At 52.6% G+C, this 15,216-nt stretch overlaps 1 long non-coding RNA gene across 4 annotated transcripts in view; it reads right to left on the minus strand.

Moving 5' to 3' along the window:
• Positions 1 to 652: 652 nt before the first annotated feature.
• Positions 653 to 15,216, minus strand: part of LOC102477032 (uncharacterized) — a 27,147-nt gene continuing 12,583 nt past the window's right edge. For 3 of the 4 annotated variants that reach the window (XR_003550000.1, XR_003549999.1, XR_335131.2), the window contains exons 2-4: positions 14,975 to 15,063; positions 12,380 to 12,506; positions 653 to 1,305 (exon numbers count right to left, since the gene is read on the minus strand). This is a non-coding gene — a long non-coding RNA (uncharacterized LOC102477032). The remainder of the gene's footprint in view (positions 1,306 to 12,379; positions 12,507 to 14,974; positions 15,064 to 15,216) is intronic. The other variant, XR_335132.2, reaches the window with a different exon arrangement.

The raw sequence follows: 15,216 nt of genomic DNA on the forward strand, positions 1-15,216 counted from the left end.
ACTGTCATTCATGGCTCCTTCACTCGTCAGGTTTTCTGACATGTGCGTTGGGTATAAAAATCTGAACAAAACAGACCAAATCCCTGTCTAGTTTCCATTTTTATTGGAGGAGATAAGCAATTAAATATAAGCACTAGAGCGTATGCCACATAATGGTCAGGGAAGGTGGACCTGGAGCAGCAAGCAGGGGGGAATTTTGAGGGACAGTAGTCAGGGAGGTCCTCACAGGAAGGTAATATGCACAAAGACTTCAAGACAGCAAGACAACTTGATCATGGGCTGTCTGAGCAAAATGCCCTCCAGGCTGGAATCTCAAATGTGAAGTACAAAGGGGGAGTACACCTGGCAAGTACTGGGAAGGCGCCTGGTGCACGTGGGGGGTGGGCAGGGAGAGGTACCTGGCAGGTGCCGGGGGTAGCACACCCAGCAAGGACCAGGAACAGGTAGACTTCGTGGTGAGACTAGAAACATGGGGAAGACATGCTTACAAGAAACAGATTGTCTTCCAATACTACATATTAAAAATATCTTTTGTCTTTTAAAACATAGCATATTAAAGGTATTTTCAGCATTATTACAGTCAGCGTAGTACTTCATTATCATGGTAGGCCTTGTTCTGAGATGAAATCACTTAAGAAAATGACCAGAAGACTACAGGAGGAGGCAGACAGGACCGGTTGGTCGAGTCTGAGTTTATTATGGCAATGTAGGGACAGGAGTAAGGTCTTGGGTGGCTTCAGACGGCTAGGTCTCCCTGATCTTCACCCCAGGCAGAGGCTGCTGCTGTCAGTACAGGAGAGCGGTGTATACCGAAGGAAGGGAGGCATCGGAGGAAGGCATGGCGCAGTCTGTGCTGTACCACGTTTTAACTGTGGTCAGGACGTGCACTCCATGGGCAGGCACAATTATCTTTACTATACTGGCCAAAGCTGCATTCCAGCCTCGGAAATTCAGCTGGGAACTGTGGGGTTAAATGTCGGTCACCATGGCCAATTAGCTTCAAGATGGACTCACTTTGGTTCCTTGCAAACCTTGGTTTCCAGAATCCTTCTCCACAGGTGAATACTGTTGCTTCCATAAGCACCTCTGTAGAGGAAGTTTGCTCTGTTCTTGGGACAGACTCCCAGCGTGGGCCTTCTAGGTAAGTGAGTGAAAACCTTCTCATACATCTTCTGTACAATAATAAAATATATTCTTAATGCAGAGTTCATCTTACCAATAGGGAAAATGAGCTTTGCTTCTGTGGATGATTTTAAAAACGGTCTGAAAGATCCTCCAGCTCAAGCATAGCTTCCATTTGGCCCACTGTTATTAAAAACAGATAGGAGAGTATTCCAGGATTAACTTGCTGACCTAAATTAATTAATATGTCATGTTCCTGACTAGGAAGCTAAAAGATTTAAATGTATATTTTCTACCAAAACAGACTTTAATTTTATTGTGACAAAATCCAATTGTGATTCATAACTTAAGAAATTAAACAAACATTTAAAACTAAACAAAAATAAGAAGAACATGCCTGCGATGTGAGACCCAGTAGGCTGCTAAGGCACACTCCCCAGAGCCGCGTAGTGCTGGGGCGAAAGCAGCTCAGGGCTCAGAGGGAGAGACGAGCTCGGCCAGCGAGCACGGGGAACGCAGGCAGCCTCGACCCCGGCAGAGATGCTGCGCTCATCCCAGCGTGCTAGATTGACGACTGCTGGGGGAAACTGGCCATGTTGGGAATTCTTTTGGAAAAAAATTAGTTTAAAGTCTTCTCGAATACACAAAATAAAACCTTTATCATAAAAATACAGAATCGTAACAAGAAAACATAAGCAAATAATCAGCTGACTCAGGTAACTTTGGAATTGCTTGAAATAACTTCGGAAACATAAAAAAATGGAATAAATTTTAAAGGAGTAGATTCATAGATGTGCCTTACAAAAAATGTAATTAGGGCCAGCCAATGGCATGGTGGTTACAGGAACCTGATCCCAAATGGCTGATTGCATGGTTTGAGTCCTGGGCCCAGCAGCTTGAAAATCACACCAGGTGAGTGTGCGTGCATGCCCCAAATCCCAAGACGAACATGGAGAAGGAAGTGTGGTGCTCATCTCCCTTGGAGGGTGCTTTCTCATTTCCCTCCCTCTCTGTCTCTCTCTCTAGCACACACACATGCCCTATAGCAAAAAATAACTTTAAAAAAAATCCTAGAGTGGGACCAGCAGTTAGCGTAATGGCTATGTTGCTGGGCTCCCACGTAGTCAACCATGGTTCGAATCCTGGATCCGGTGACTTAAACTCAAGTCAGGCGAGTGTGCATGCGTGTGCGTGCCCAAGATCCCTAGAGGAGAATGGAGGAGAAGAGGGATCGCGGCCTGGCCACCCCCCCTAGAGGGGTGATTTCTCACTTTCTGTCTCTCTGTCTTCCTGGTGAGCGCATGCGCCCTGTAGCAAAAAACTTCTCCAAAAAAAAAAGGTTTGCCACACTTGCTTGGTAAACACTTCTGCGATATGAGAAGACAGACGGACAAACCGTCTTCCCTAGCATGAGTGTATTTGTGAAGTCTCCCCTTTCCATTTCGCTTAAGAACGAAAGTATCAACCTTTTCCCCTACTTGGGGAGAGGGAAGCTTTTTAAAAACATAAAGTCTAAGTGTTATCTGCATATTTCATTATGTGTCTGTAACACTTTGGATGTTTTCTACTACATTTTAATGACCATCTGTCCAAAAATTATTTTCAAAATTTGAGAAATTAGTAATTGGGTAAACTATGGGCCTGTTTGTGCTCATATTAGTGGCTGTGATCTGTCACTATCTGAGCTAGTCGTCCTGTGAGAAGAGGGGAACTGCAGGCCAGGAAGCTGCATTCCAGACGGGCAGCTCGGGAGGGCCAAGAGAAATGTAAAAGTGGGAGACAGGAATGCACATTCCTGGGCTGGCCCTGTAGCCTAGTGGTTAAGGGAGCTGGATCCCACATGGCTGACCACAGTTCAAATCCCAGCCCCAGAGTCTTGAAAACTATGCTGGGCATGTGCATGTGCCCCAAAACTGACAAGAGGGACAAGTGGAGGAGAAGGGATGGTGGCCTGCTCATGCCCCACTGGGAGTGTCTTACAAAAAATGTAATTAGGGCCAGCCAATGGCATGGTGGTTACAGGAACCTGATCCCAAATGGCTGATTGCATGGTTTGAGTCCTGGGCCCAGCAGCTTGAAAATCACACCAGGTGAGTGTGCGTGCATGCCCCAAATCCCAAGACGAACATGGAGAAGGAAGTGTGGTGCTCATCTCCCTTGGAGGGTGCTTTCTCATTTCCCTCCCTCTCTGTCTCTCTCTCTAGCACACACACATGCCCTATAGCAAAAAATAACTTTAAAAAAAATCCTAGAGTGGGACCAGCAGTTAGCGTAATGGCTATGTTGCTGGGCTCCCACGTAGTCAACCATGGTTCGAATCCTGGATCCGGTGACTTAAACTCAAGTCAGGCGAGTGTGCATGCGTGTGCGTGCCCAAGATCCCTAGAGGAGAATGGAGGAGAAGAGGGATCGCGGCCTGGCCACCCCCCCTAGAGGGGTGATTTCTCACTTTCTGTCTCTCTGTCTTCCTGGTGAGCGCATGCGCCCTGTAGCAAAAAACTTCTCCAAAAAAAAAAGGTTTGCCACACTTGCTTGGTAAACACTTCTGCGATATGAGAAGACAGACGGACAAACCGTCTTCCCTAGCATGAGTGTATTTGTGAAGTCTCCCCTTTCCATTTCGCTTAAGAACGAAAGTATCAACCTTTTCCCCTACTTGGGGAGAGGGAAGCTTTTTAAAAACATAAAGTCTAAGTGTTATCTGCATATTTCATTATGTGTCTGTAACACTTTGGATGTTTTCTACTACATTTTAATGACCATCTGTCCAAAAATTATTTTCAAAATTTGAGAAATTAGTAATTGGGTAAACTATGGGCCTGTTTGTGCTCATATTAGTGGCTGTGATCTGTCACTATCTGAGCTAGTCGTCCTGTGAGAAGAGGGGAACTGCAGGCCAGGAAGCTGCATTCCAGACGGGCAGCTCGGGAGGGCCAAGAGAAATGTAAAAGTGGGAGACAGGAATGCACATTCCTGGGCTGGCCCTGTAGCCTAGTGGTTAAGGGAGCTGGATCCCACATGGCTGACCACAGTTCAAATCCCAGCCCCAGAGTCTTGAAAACTATGCTGGGCATGTGCATGTGCCCCAAAACGGACAAGAGGGACAAGTGGAGGAGAAGGGATGGTGGCCTGCTCATGCCCCACTGGGAGTGTCCTCTCTCTCTGTCTCTCTCTCTCTCTCAGAACGTATACACCCTCTGGCCATTACAGAAAAAAAAAAAAAGGAAAATGCACATTATTGTGTAGCCTTGGGAAAATGTTCAAGAGGGTTTTTAAAAATAATAATAAGAAGAAACAGAAAACAACTAGGCCCCACTGAGCCAGCTCAGAGCAGGGCAGGGAGAGGGAGCAGCAGAGACTCACAAGTAGAAGTCAGGGTGCTGGGACGCCAGTGCTCCCGGAGCAGACGCCACCAGCCACAGGGAAAGCGCCCAGCCGGCTGCAGAAAGAACCTGGGCAGAGAGCGAGGACCCAAAGACCCGGCTCTGGCTGCACTGCTTCCTGCTCAGGGCCCTGGGTGGTGGGTCCCTTCTCTGAGCATCGGCTCCTTCTGTAGAAGTGAGGGTTACTGCTATAACCAACAACGACAGACACACGTGTCTAAACACCATGGCTCCGCGGTGATGGGTGAGAACCCTCAGGTCCGGGGCTGGCAGTACCCCTACTTAAACCACGAGCAGCAAAGCCTGAGGAATGGCATAAGCCCAGATCCCGGCAGGAAGGCCGCGGCCAGGGCGGGAGCCGGGAGCCTCCCGGAAGCTGAGTGACAGGGCACCGGGATCAGGGGCGCCATCGTAGAACACGTCACCAGAAAGTCACATGCACAGGCAGGGCCCGTGTGAGGAGATGAGGTGGTTAGGCCGTTAGGGTGGGGCCCCAGGGTTGGGAGCACGGCCGACAGACACCAGGACACAGCCACACTCCGGGGGACTCGTGATGTGGAAATAAAATACCCCACATGAAAAAGACACTGAATGGCGCTGAGAGCAGATTAAACTACAGAAGAAATGATCTCCGAACTTGGAAGACAGAGCCACGAAAACTCCCTAGTGAAACAAGGGGAAAATGTCTGAGCAACAGTGGGACCCGCAGGTGGCACCGTGTGGAGGAACTGGGTCCCACGGGTCACTGCACAGGAGGAGCCCTGGGCCCATGTGCGTGCGCACACTCCCGAGAGGGCGGGAAGAAGGACTCGTGGCCTGGCCACCTCCGCAGGATCTCTTTCGGTCTCTCTCCAGTGAGTGCATGTGCCCTATGACACACACACCCACGCACGAGCACACACACACACAGGCAAAAACGTGGTCTATGAGGCAGTATCAAGTGGTGTGAGGAAAGTGTAAGTGGAAACATGGAAGGAGCGAGAGGGAGAGATACAGGAAGATACTTGAAGAAATATGACTAAAATTTTTTCAGATTTGATGAGACAGAGAAAAGCAGAAGTGAGGAATCACCCCTAGGGGCGAGGCACCCCCAGTCTCCTGGACCTCGGGCATGCACATACAAGTGCCACATTATTTTCATGCTGCCAGGTCCGGTCTCTAACCGTGTTCGGCCATCTGGGAATCCAGCGTCTTTTTTTTTCTTTTTTTTTTTGGGGTGGGGAGAGCTATTTGCTATAGGGTGCGTGCGCTCGCCAGACAGACAGACAGAGACAGAGAGACAGAAAGTGAGAAATCAACCCCCAGGGGGGATGGCCACGCCGCAATCCCTCCTCCTCCATTCTCCTCTCAGGATCATGGGCACGCACGCACACGCGCCCGGCGTGAGTTTTAAGCCACCAGGTCCAGGACATGAACCGCGGTCGACTACATGGGAGTCCAGCGACATAGCCATTATGCTAACTGCTGGTTCCCAGAGAATCCAGCATCGTAACCACCATGTCACCTGCTGGCCCCTTTAACACTGTAAATCAATCACCATATTAACAGACAAGAAGATGAAAAATTCATTTCAGATCCATTTAGGCGCCAACCCATGGCACAGTGGTTAACAGAAAATAAGAGAAAAACAGTGTGATTGTTTGGTTAGGTGCTGAAAAAGCACTTGCCAAAGTTTAATGCTCATTCATGATTAAAAAAAAAAACAGCTCTCAGAAAACCTGACATGGATGTGAACTCCCTCAGTCTGACAAAAGGCACCTGAGAGATTTACCGTTACTGTCATCCTTAGTGGTTGTGGCATAATAAGAACAAATGTTTGGTCTCCCTGAATGCCTGGCAAAAGCCCCTAAAACCTTCAGAATTGAGACCAGCAGATGGCATAGGGATTATGTCGCTGAACTTCCAGAGCCAACTGCAGTTCGAGTCCTAGACCCGGTGGCTTGAAACACACACCAGGTCTGCGTGCGCGCCCAAGACCCCAGGAGGAGAATGGAGAAGGGACTGCAGCATGGCCATCCCTCCCCCACCCCACGACTTCTTGCTTTCCCTTCCCTGTCTCTGCCTCTTTCCCGAGTACACCCTAAGGCAGAAACCTTAGAAAAATCTCCACAGTGCTGTCACTCGTATGGGCACAAACAAGACAGCGGGCCTAGGAGGCCCCAGGCAGCTCGTCAGAAAGGTCAGGGCCAGACAGTCCAGGTGAGACCTTAGCACTTCCCAGGCTGACCCGCCCGCAAGGTTCCAGGCTCCTGTCCACAGGTCTCCTTGCACACACACATGCCAGCAACCCGGGGCTGAAGCTGGGGATGGGTCATGGTGAGAAGACTTTGTCATGGGGGGGCCTCTGTCTCACTGTCTCTCTGTCTTTCATGGAAGGAAGAAAGAGATCCACTTTTTTGGATTTTTAAAGATATTTTTGCTATAGGGCATGTGCATTTGCCAGAGAGACCGAGAGACAGAGACAGAAAGTGAGAAAGCATCTCCCGGTGGTGCCGCACAGCACCTGCTTCTCCTCCATTCTCCTCCTGGGATTTTGAGCACACACACACACACACACACACACACGCACCTGGTGTGTTTCAAGGTGCTGGGTCCAGGACTCGAACCATGGTTGACTATGTGGGAGTCTAGTGATGTAGCCATAATGCAATCTGCTGGTCCCAAGACAAACTTTTAAAAAAGAAGAAAGCCAAGGAGCGTCACCAGGAAGACCAAGCTGGAGCAGAAACCTGGGCCTTCCAGCCCCTCCCAGCTCTGCCGAGGGAGGAGCTGGGGACCAGGCTGGTCACCCAGACCCAGGTCTGCTCAGCACACCCGCAGGGAGCCCTCGTAGCCCCACGCAGCACGTAGGGGTTGGAGGGCAGCTGGGGCCATGAGTGCCGAGATGCTGGGAAGGTGTCCCGCCAGAGGACATGCAGGCCTATCCCCTTCCGCACACCCGTCCACAGCTCCTCCCGGGTGTCCCCAAGCTTCGCTCTCTGATCAGCAGCAACCGTTAAGTGCTTTCGCAGTCTGTCAGCCATACTAGCCAACCGTGAGCTTGAGGAAGGGGTCCAGGAGTCCCCCATTGTCGCTGGTCAGCCATGGGCTCAGAGGTCTCGACTTGTCTGCCTGAAGTGCGTGTGTGTGTGTGTGTGTGTGTGTGTGTGTGTGTCAGGGGCTGTGGGGTTTGCACTAACTCCAGGGAGCTCACCGAATTGCTGAATGTCAGGTGGTCACCAGAGGATCAGAGACTTGGCTGGTGTGAGAAAAAGCCACACACTCAGTGTCAGAAGGGTTAGGAGTGAGAACAGCTCAAATGGAAACCATTACATGCTTCCCCAAAGAGCAGGAAAAAGGCAAGAATGCCCTATCTCACAGTCCCCAGTTTTTTTGTTCCTTTGTTTTAGAGAAAGTTTTTGCTATAAGGCATGTGCACTCACCAGAGAGAGAGAGACAGAAAGTGAGAAATCACCCCCAGGGGAATAGCCATGCCACAATCCCTCCTCCTCCATTCTCCTCTGGGAATTTTGGGAACACACACACACCTGGTGAGAGGTTTTTATTTTATTTTTTTTTAGAGGTCTTTGCTATAGGGCACGTGCACTTGCCAGACAGAGACAGAGAGACAGAAAGTGAGAAATCACCACCCAGGGGGATGGCCACACCGCAATCCCTTCTCCTCCATTCTCCTCTCAGGATTTTGGGCACGCACGCACATGCACCCGGCATGAGTTTTAAGCCACCGGGTCCTGAATGCAAACCGCGGTCGACTACGTGGGAGTCCAGTGACATAGCCATTACTCTAACTGCTGGTCCCCCTGGTGTGAGTTTTAATCCTCCAAGTTCAGGACTTGAAAAGTGGTGGACTACGTGGAACTCCAGCGATGTAACCATTACACCATCGGCTGGTCCCGACCCCCTACTTTTTAGACACCAGGTACCAGTTGCATGGGAGACAGTTTTTCCCTGGTAGAGGGTCATGATTTATGAGGGCAGGCAACCTAGGACCCTCACACACACAGTTCCTAGTGGGGTTCGGTTCCCAGTAGAGTTCGGTCCTGGTACGGTTTGTTTCACACTAGGGTTTGGCTTGCAGTCAGGTTTGGTTCAGAGCAGGGTTCGGTTCTGGTAGGGTTCAGCTCACAGTCGGGTTGGGCTCCCCATGGGCTCAGCCCCATGGGCTCGGCCCCTGTACGCTCGGGCTCCTGTGGGCTCAGCCCCTGTGGGCTCCACTCGCAGCAGGTCTGCTCCTGTGCTGCTGCCCTGACAGGGGCAACGCTCAGGCCGTAACTCCAGAGACAGGCGGCTGTAAATGAGAGCTGCACCGCTCGCCCGCCACTCACCTCCTGTGGTGTAGCCCGTGGCTGGGACCTCCTGCCCTGTGTGAGCCTGTGTATTCGACACTGTCCCAGTGACGCTAGGCAGCGCAGCAGAGAAGGGTGAAATAAAAAGAGCGGTGGTGGCACCGCAGCAGCCGTCCCCCTCCGTGTGACCCTGCATGGGCACGCTACTGCACCTCCAAAGGCTGCTTTCCCCTCCGGTGCTGCATGCTCCCGGCTGCAGAGCGAGGTCGGCGACTGCTCCCACTTCCAGGTGAGAAGAACCAGCGGGGGCTAGCAGTGCACAGCGGCCGAGGGCGGGACTCCCACAGGCGGGCTGCAACTCGAGTCCCAGATTTGGCGGCTTGAAATCATGCCGGGCACATGTGTGTGCAAGCTCAAAGTCCCAAGATGACAATGCAGGAGAAGGGATGGCGGCTCAGCGATCCCGCGATCCCCCTGGGGCTGACTTCCTCTCTCTGTCTCAGTCTCTCCAGCAGGCACACACGCCCTATGGCAAAATCTTTAAAACTAAAAAATAAAAAAAGAGGAACCAGCAGACCTACCGGTCTGACACAACACCCTGAAGGCCGACTCTCCTTCCCTCCAGCGGCTGATCCACCACAGCTGCGGGCACTGAGCCAGCAGCCCGGGCAGAGGTGGGGGCTGTGAAGCGGCGTCGGCCAGTGGAGGCCCGCTGCCCTGTGTGGACTGCCACGAACACGAGCCCCGCAGCAGCGCCAGGCCTGTGGCCCACCCATACATGCCGGGGGCAGAGCCAGGCCACTCTGCGCCGGAAGCCTGCAGGGGTGCACAGGACATGACGTGCCCACCAAGAGCATCTGCACTTCATACCACCCCACCCACAGCAGTGACTCGTCACGGTCTCAACCACCGCACTCCGGGAAGGATCTACGGGGCTTAAGGGGCCAGATGCTAGCACAGAGATCAGTCGACACCCTGGGGAGTCCCTGAATATGCGCGTGACAGTGAGCCAGGGTTGGACCGGGTAGGAGTGGGGGAATGGCAGCCACCACGGCCCCCTGGGTGCCACTGTCTCTCTCTCTCTGTGTCCCGCCCTGTCCCCGTCTCTCAGTCTTTCTCTCTCTCTCTTTGTCTCTCTCTGTGTCTTACTCATGAAAGAAGAAAAGAAACTTTAAAGAAAGGCAAATTTTACAAAGTGCTAGGTCCTCAGGTACTCAGATTTAAATACTCAATAGCGCTTGGTTTTCAGGTACTCAATACTAAAACTCCTACTTTTGTATACAAACAGCAGATACTTGGAAAGTTAAATTTAAAGTAATTCCCTTAAGAGGTCAGCTGGTGGTGTGGTTAAGGTGGCTACATCCCGCATGACTGCCTGGGCAGCTCAAGTCCTGGACCTGGGTGTGAAACACACTCAGGACACATGTGAGTGAATGCCCAAAACCCCGAGAGGAGACGGGAGGAGAGATGGCCTCTGGGGGTGACGGGCGATTCCTCCCTCCTCACCCCTCTTTCTGTTTCTCTTCAGCGAGGTACATGCCATGTAATAAACTTAAAAATAATCTGTGATTTAGGGGTAGTCAGATGCTTCTTAAATAGGTCATAGGGATAGTGTAATGGCTATGTCGCTGGACTCCCGTGTAGTCGACCGCGGTTCACGCCCCGGACCTGGTGGCTTAAAACTCACGCCGGGCGCATGTGTATGCGTGCCCAAGATCCCGAGAGGAGAATGGAGGAGAAGGGATTGCGGCGTGACCATCCCCCCTGGGGGGTGATTTCTCACTTTCTGTCTGTTTCTGTCTGTCTGGCGAGCGCACATGCCCTATAGCGAAAACCTCTCAAAAGAAAAAAAAAGAGAAAGGAATAACCATAAAAGAACGCGATTAACTTGATTGAATCCAGATAAAACTAACGTCCATCAAGCACACTTGTAAGAAAATAACAGGGCAAGCTACAGCTTCAAGACGTGTGTTGCAAAACACGGATGAGTGAGGACAGGTAGGGTATGCGGACTCCCACAGCCCAGACCTGAAAGGCAGCCCTCCCTGAACAGGGGCCGGAGATCGGGGTAGACGCCTCGCAGAGGAAGACGGGGAACTGCACACAGCGCAGGGGAGGGAGCGAACTGATGTCAGCCACTGGGGAAACACGATTAACCCAGCGTGAGACCCGCCACCCTGCAGGACGGCGGGGACAGAAAAGAGCAAAGCCACCAAACGGTTGCGAGGCTGGGACCCAGCCAGAAGGCGCCCATTGTCGGTGGGCAGTGACACGACCGCCTGAAAAAGGCGACGGCTCCTTTAAAACTTCGACATGCACCTGCCCTAGGGCCCAGCAGTGCCAAGCCTCAGTATTTAGCCCAGAAAATTAATGCGTGCTCAAGAGGCGAGAGACAGTCCTCAGGACAGCATGATTCATGAGAGCTGAAACTGGAAACCCCACCTGCCAATCACAGGAGAGTGTAGAGTGTGGAATTTCACGCAGTGAAGTGCATTGACACGTGGTCATGGAAGGGGTCATGGAAGGGGTGGACTCCCGCCTGGCTCAGGGCCGCCGTGTCAGAGCACTGACAGCCGGGACCATGGCTGTGCTGGCGCACCGAGGGCAGGAAGCTGGAGACAGAGTCACTCTGCTGGTCAGTCGTCTGCTCTGAACACGGGAGGGTCCCCGGATTATGCAGGGGTCAGTCATCACTAGGGTCCCTAAAAGCTGAGAGGGGGAAGGCAGGTGGGAGGGGCGTGCTGCGGGTGCCTGGCCGGTCACTGCTGGTTCGGAGATAGAGACAAGGGCCAGGAGCCGAGCAACTCAGCACTCCCTGGAGCTGGAGGAGGCCATAGAACAGCTTCCAGAGGGGTGCGGGCCTGCGGACCCCAGGTTACCACAGAGTGAGGCCGGGCCAGGCTGCCTCCCAGGACCTGTTCCATGGTCAATGTGTGCTGTTTAAGCTGCTAATTTTTTTTTTTTTTTGAGAAGTTTTTTGCTGTAGGTCACATGTGCTCACCAGAAAGAGAGAGAGAGACAGAAAAGGAGAAATCACCCCTGGGGGGATGGCCACGCTGCAATCCCTTCTCCTGCATTCTCCTCTCGGGATCTTGGGCGCACACGTACACGCGCCCAGTACGAGTTTAAGCCACCAGGTCCGGGACTCAAACCACGGTCGACTACATGGGCATCCAGCAACATAGCCATTACGCTAACTGCTGGTCCCTAAGCTGCTAAATTTATGATGCCTTGTCACAGCCGACATGGAAAACCCATGCACTGCAGCTGAGAAAGAACTATACCAAGCAATCAGGCATACTGCATAAACACGAATGGGTCCATCTTGATAAAGTTCTGCAACAGGCCAATCCCTGTGACGGGAAAAGCAGCACAGTGGGCACCTCTGGGGTGATGGGCATGTCCGGCATCTCGATGGTCAGGGTTGCAAAGCGTGTATGTTCTTAAACTTAGCTAACGTATTTAGGATTTGTGCACTCCACTGATTGTAAACGTTACATCAAAAACGAGAAAGTGTAAGCAAATGCCAAAATCTATGCAATGACAGATGAAGTATTTATGCCAACTATGGGGACGTCTGCAACTCACCTGCCAGAGAAAAACGAGGTGGGTGGCCCAGTCTTGGCGACACCGAGTGGGTAGACATGGTAAATCAGCTGCAGGAGACTCAATGACGCCCACTCACATGTCACTGCGGGGTTCTTCCACTTTGCTACTGGTTTGAAATGATTCATTTTCTTTTGTTAGAGTTTCTGTTCATTTGCTGTAGGGCTCATACACTCACCGGAGAGAGAGAGACAGTGATAGAGAAAGTAAGAAATCACCCCCCAAGGGAACGGCCACACTGCAATCCCTCCTCCTCCATTCTTCTCTTGGGATTTTGGGCACGCACGCACACCCAGCATAAATTTCAAGCTGCTGAGTTGGGGACTCGAACCACAGTTGGCTATGTGGGAATCCAGCACTTTAACCAACACATCGTCTGCTGGCCCTGAAATTGTTTATTTTTATTAAAAAGGTAGCAGGTTGAATCTGAATAAAGAATCACGAACAAGCCTGGACCCTTGGCCTAGTGGTTAAGGCCTCTGGATTCTACGTGACTGACATACGGTTTGAACCCCTGCTCTGGCAGCCTGGACAACACGCTGCCCAAAATCTCAACGAGAGGGAGAAGTGGAGCAGAAGGGGTGTGGTGTGACTATGCCCACTGGGGGACTTTCTCTGTCTCTCTCTGGTCAGGGTGTGTGCCCTCTGGCAACTAAAAAAAAAATAAAAATCAGAAGAGAGAAGACAGATTTTTACAATGGAGTCAGAAGCACCAGCTCTAGGGCTGTGGTTAGAACCTGGGAGTTGAAAGTGGCCAGGCCAGGGGACCCCGAGGACTCCACGCCCTTGGTCTGGGAGGGAACCCAAGCATGAATGGTCTCTTCTAAAGCCCCCCATGTGATTCTTACATGCAACTAGGATTGAAAACCACCAGCAGGAACCAGCAGATGGCATAATGACTATGTCGCTGGACTCCTGCACAGTCAACCATGGTTCGAGTCCCAGACCCAGCAGCTTAAATTCATGCCAGGCACATGTGTGTGCATGTCCACGATCCCAAGAGGAGAATGGAGAAGAAGGGATTGTGGCGTGGCCATCCCCCCTGGGGGGTGATTTCTCTCTCTGTGTGTCTCTTTGTCTTTCCAGCAAGTGCACATGCCCTATAGCAAGAACCTCTCCAAAAAAAAGAAAAGGAAGAAAGTCACCAGGAGGGGAGAAGGGGTTCTGAGCTGCAGCTGCATCTGTTCCCTCCTCATACTTGTATTTGCCACGTGCTCTTCACCCTCTAAGACAGTCACTATTACTGCAGAACTAGGGCGCTATCGTGGTTAGAGGGTACGTCTAAGTGCCTGCGCTCAACGCCATTGGCAGACCCGCCCCCGGGTGGCCCTCTGGCGCAGGGACCACGCGGGGAGCCTCGGCAGACCAGCGGGCACTGGGACGGCAGAGCCGCTGGCAGGCATGCTGGCTCCGCAAGCTCTCCGTCACCCCACTTTGTCTTTACCAGTTTTATGAAAATACAGGCCAGTGACGTGGGGACTTAAAGGTTTTTAGCACAAAAATTGGCCTGGGGCTTCTGAGGGGGAGAAGCTGGGGCTCCCCACTAGGCTGTGACCCCTCCAGGGAAGAGACTGAGGCTCGCTGCATGTCCCCAGGGCCCACGGAGGGCAGCTCAGAGCAGGTCCCCATGACGGCTGAGCGACCAGGTGGCCAGGCCCTGACACGTCAGGCCTGGCTGGATGGCAGGCCACACAGGGACTCAGACCTTTAGGAGGCTCAATTCGGCATCAATGCCCACAGCCATCCAGACCCTGCCCAGGGCCTGTCCTGAGGTGGACGGAAGGCCCCCGCCGTGTGCGGAATCCCGGCCACCATGTGGTGGTGTTAGGAGGTGGGGTCTTTGGAAAGTGACGAGGTCATGAGAGGGGCCTATGATGGGGTCACCCCCACCTTCGGGGATCCCGCCCTAAGGCCAGCCCGGGGAGCTCTCTGTCCCTCCTGCCAGGGGAGGTTGTAACCAGCAGGTGGCCTCCGTGAAGCACAAGAATCTTCAGAACCCGATCTGATCACGTGGCCCTGGCCACAGCTCCAGCCTCTGGACTCTGGAAAAGCCTTTCTGTGTCCAGCGTGGTTGTTACAGAGCCGGCTAAGACTGGCCCCCCCTCCCCCCAAATGCCAGCAGGGAGATTCGGAAGCGTTAGGTGACCTGACAGGGTCGCTCAGAGCGTGCTGGAATAAAGGCTGACATTTGTTTGGCATCTGGGTGGCCTTCCAGTCTGCAGTCAAGGCTAGACTAGAATAACCTCCGTTTGTTGTGAAGAAGGAGCAGGGTAACGTTCCCTCCATCCTCCCTCCAGCCAGTGCCGCCGGGAGGGCACCGCTGTGAGCTGTGTCGGCTGAAGGCGATCTGAACGGACAAGGAAACCAACTGCGATCGCTACCCTCACCACCCGGGCGGTGGCGTTTTCTTCTAAAAGAACACCTCTGCTCGGAGGGGACTGTATTAGAACAATAAGCCTTTACACACATGCGTGCGCACACACACACACGCACGCACACGCAGGAATATCGATGGCCGGTCATCAGCACTGCGCACAGCCCCCCAGCACCCGTTCGGGCCCCAGAGCCTGCACTTACCTTCCTGGAATTGGGAATTGGGGCCCTTCAGGTGGGATAAGTGAGGTCCTAGTGGACCACGGCAGCCAAGGCCCACTGCTGATGTTCTCCTGAGAACGGAGAAATTGCACGTCACGCGGGGAAGGGTGTGTGAACGCGGAGGCTGGAGCCCTGTGTCCACAAGGCCAGAACACCAGGGTGGCTGGCGCCCGCCAGAGGTAGAAAGAGGTAGGGAGAGGCAGGGCGGGCCTCAGAGGAGTGCA

Source organism: Tupaia chinensis, unplaced genomic scaffold (assembly GCF_000334495.1).
Source record: "Tupaia chinensis unplaced genomic scaffold, TupChi_1.0 Scaffold000346_1, whole genome shotgun sequence".
Taxonomy (NCBI): domain Eukaryota; kingdom Metazoa; phylum Chordata; class Mammalia; order Scandentia; family Tupaiidae; genus Tupaia; species Tupaia belangeri.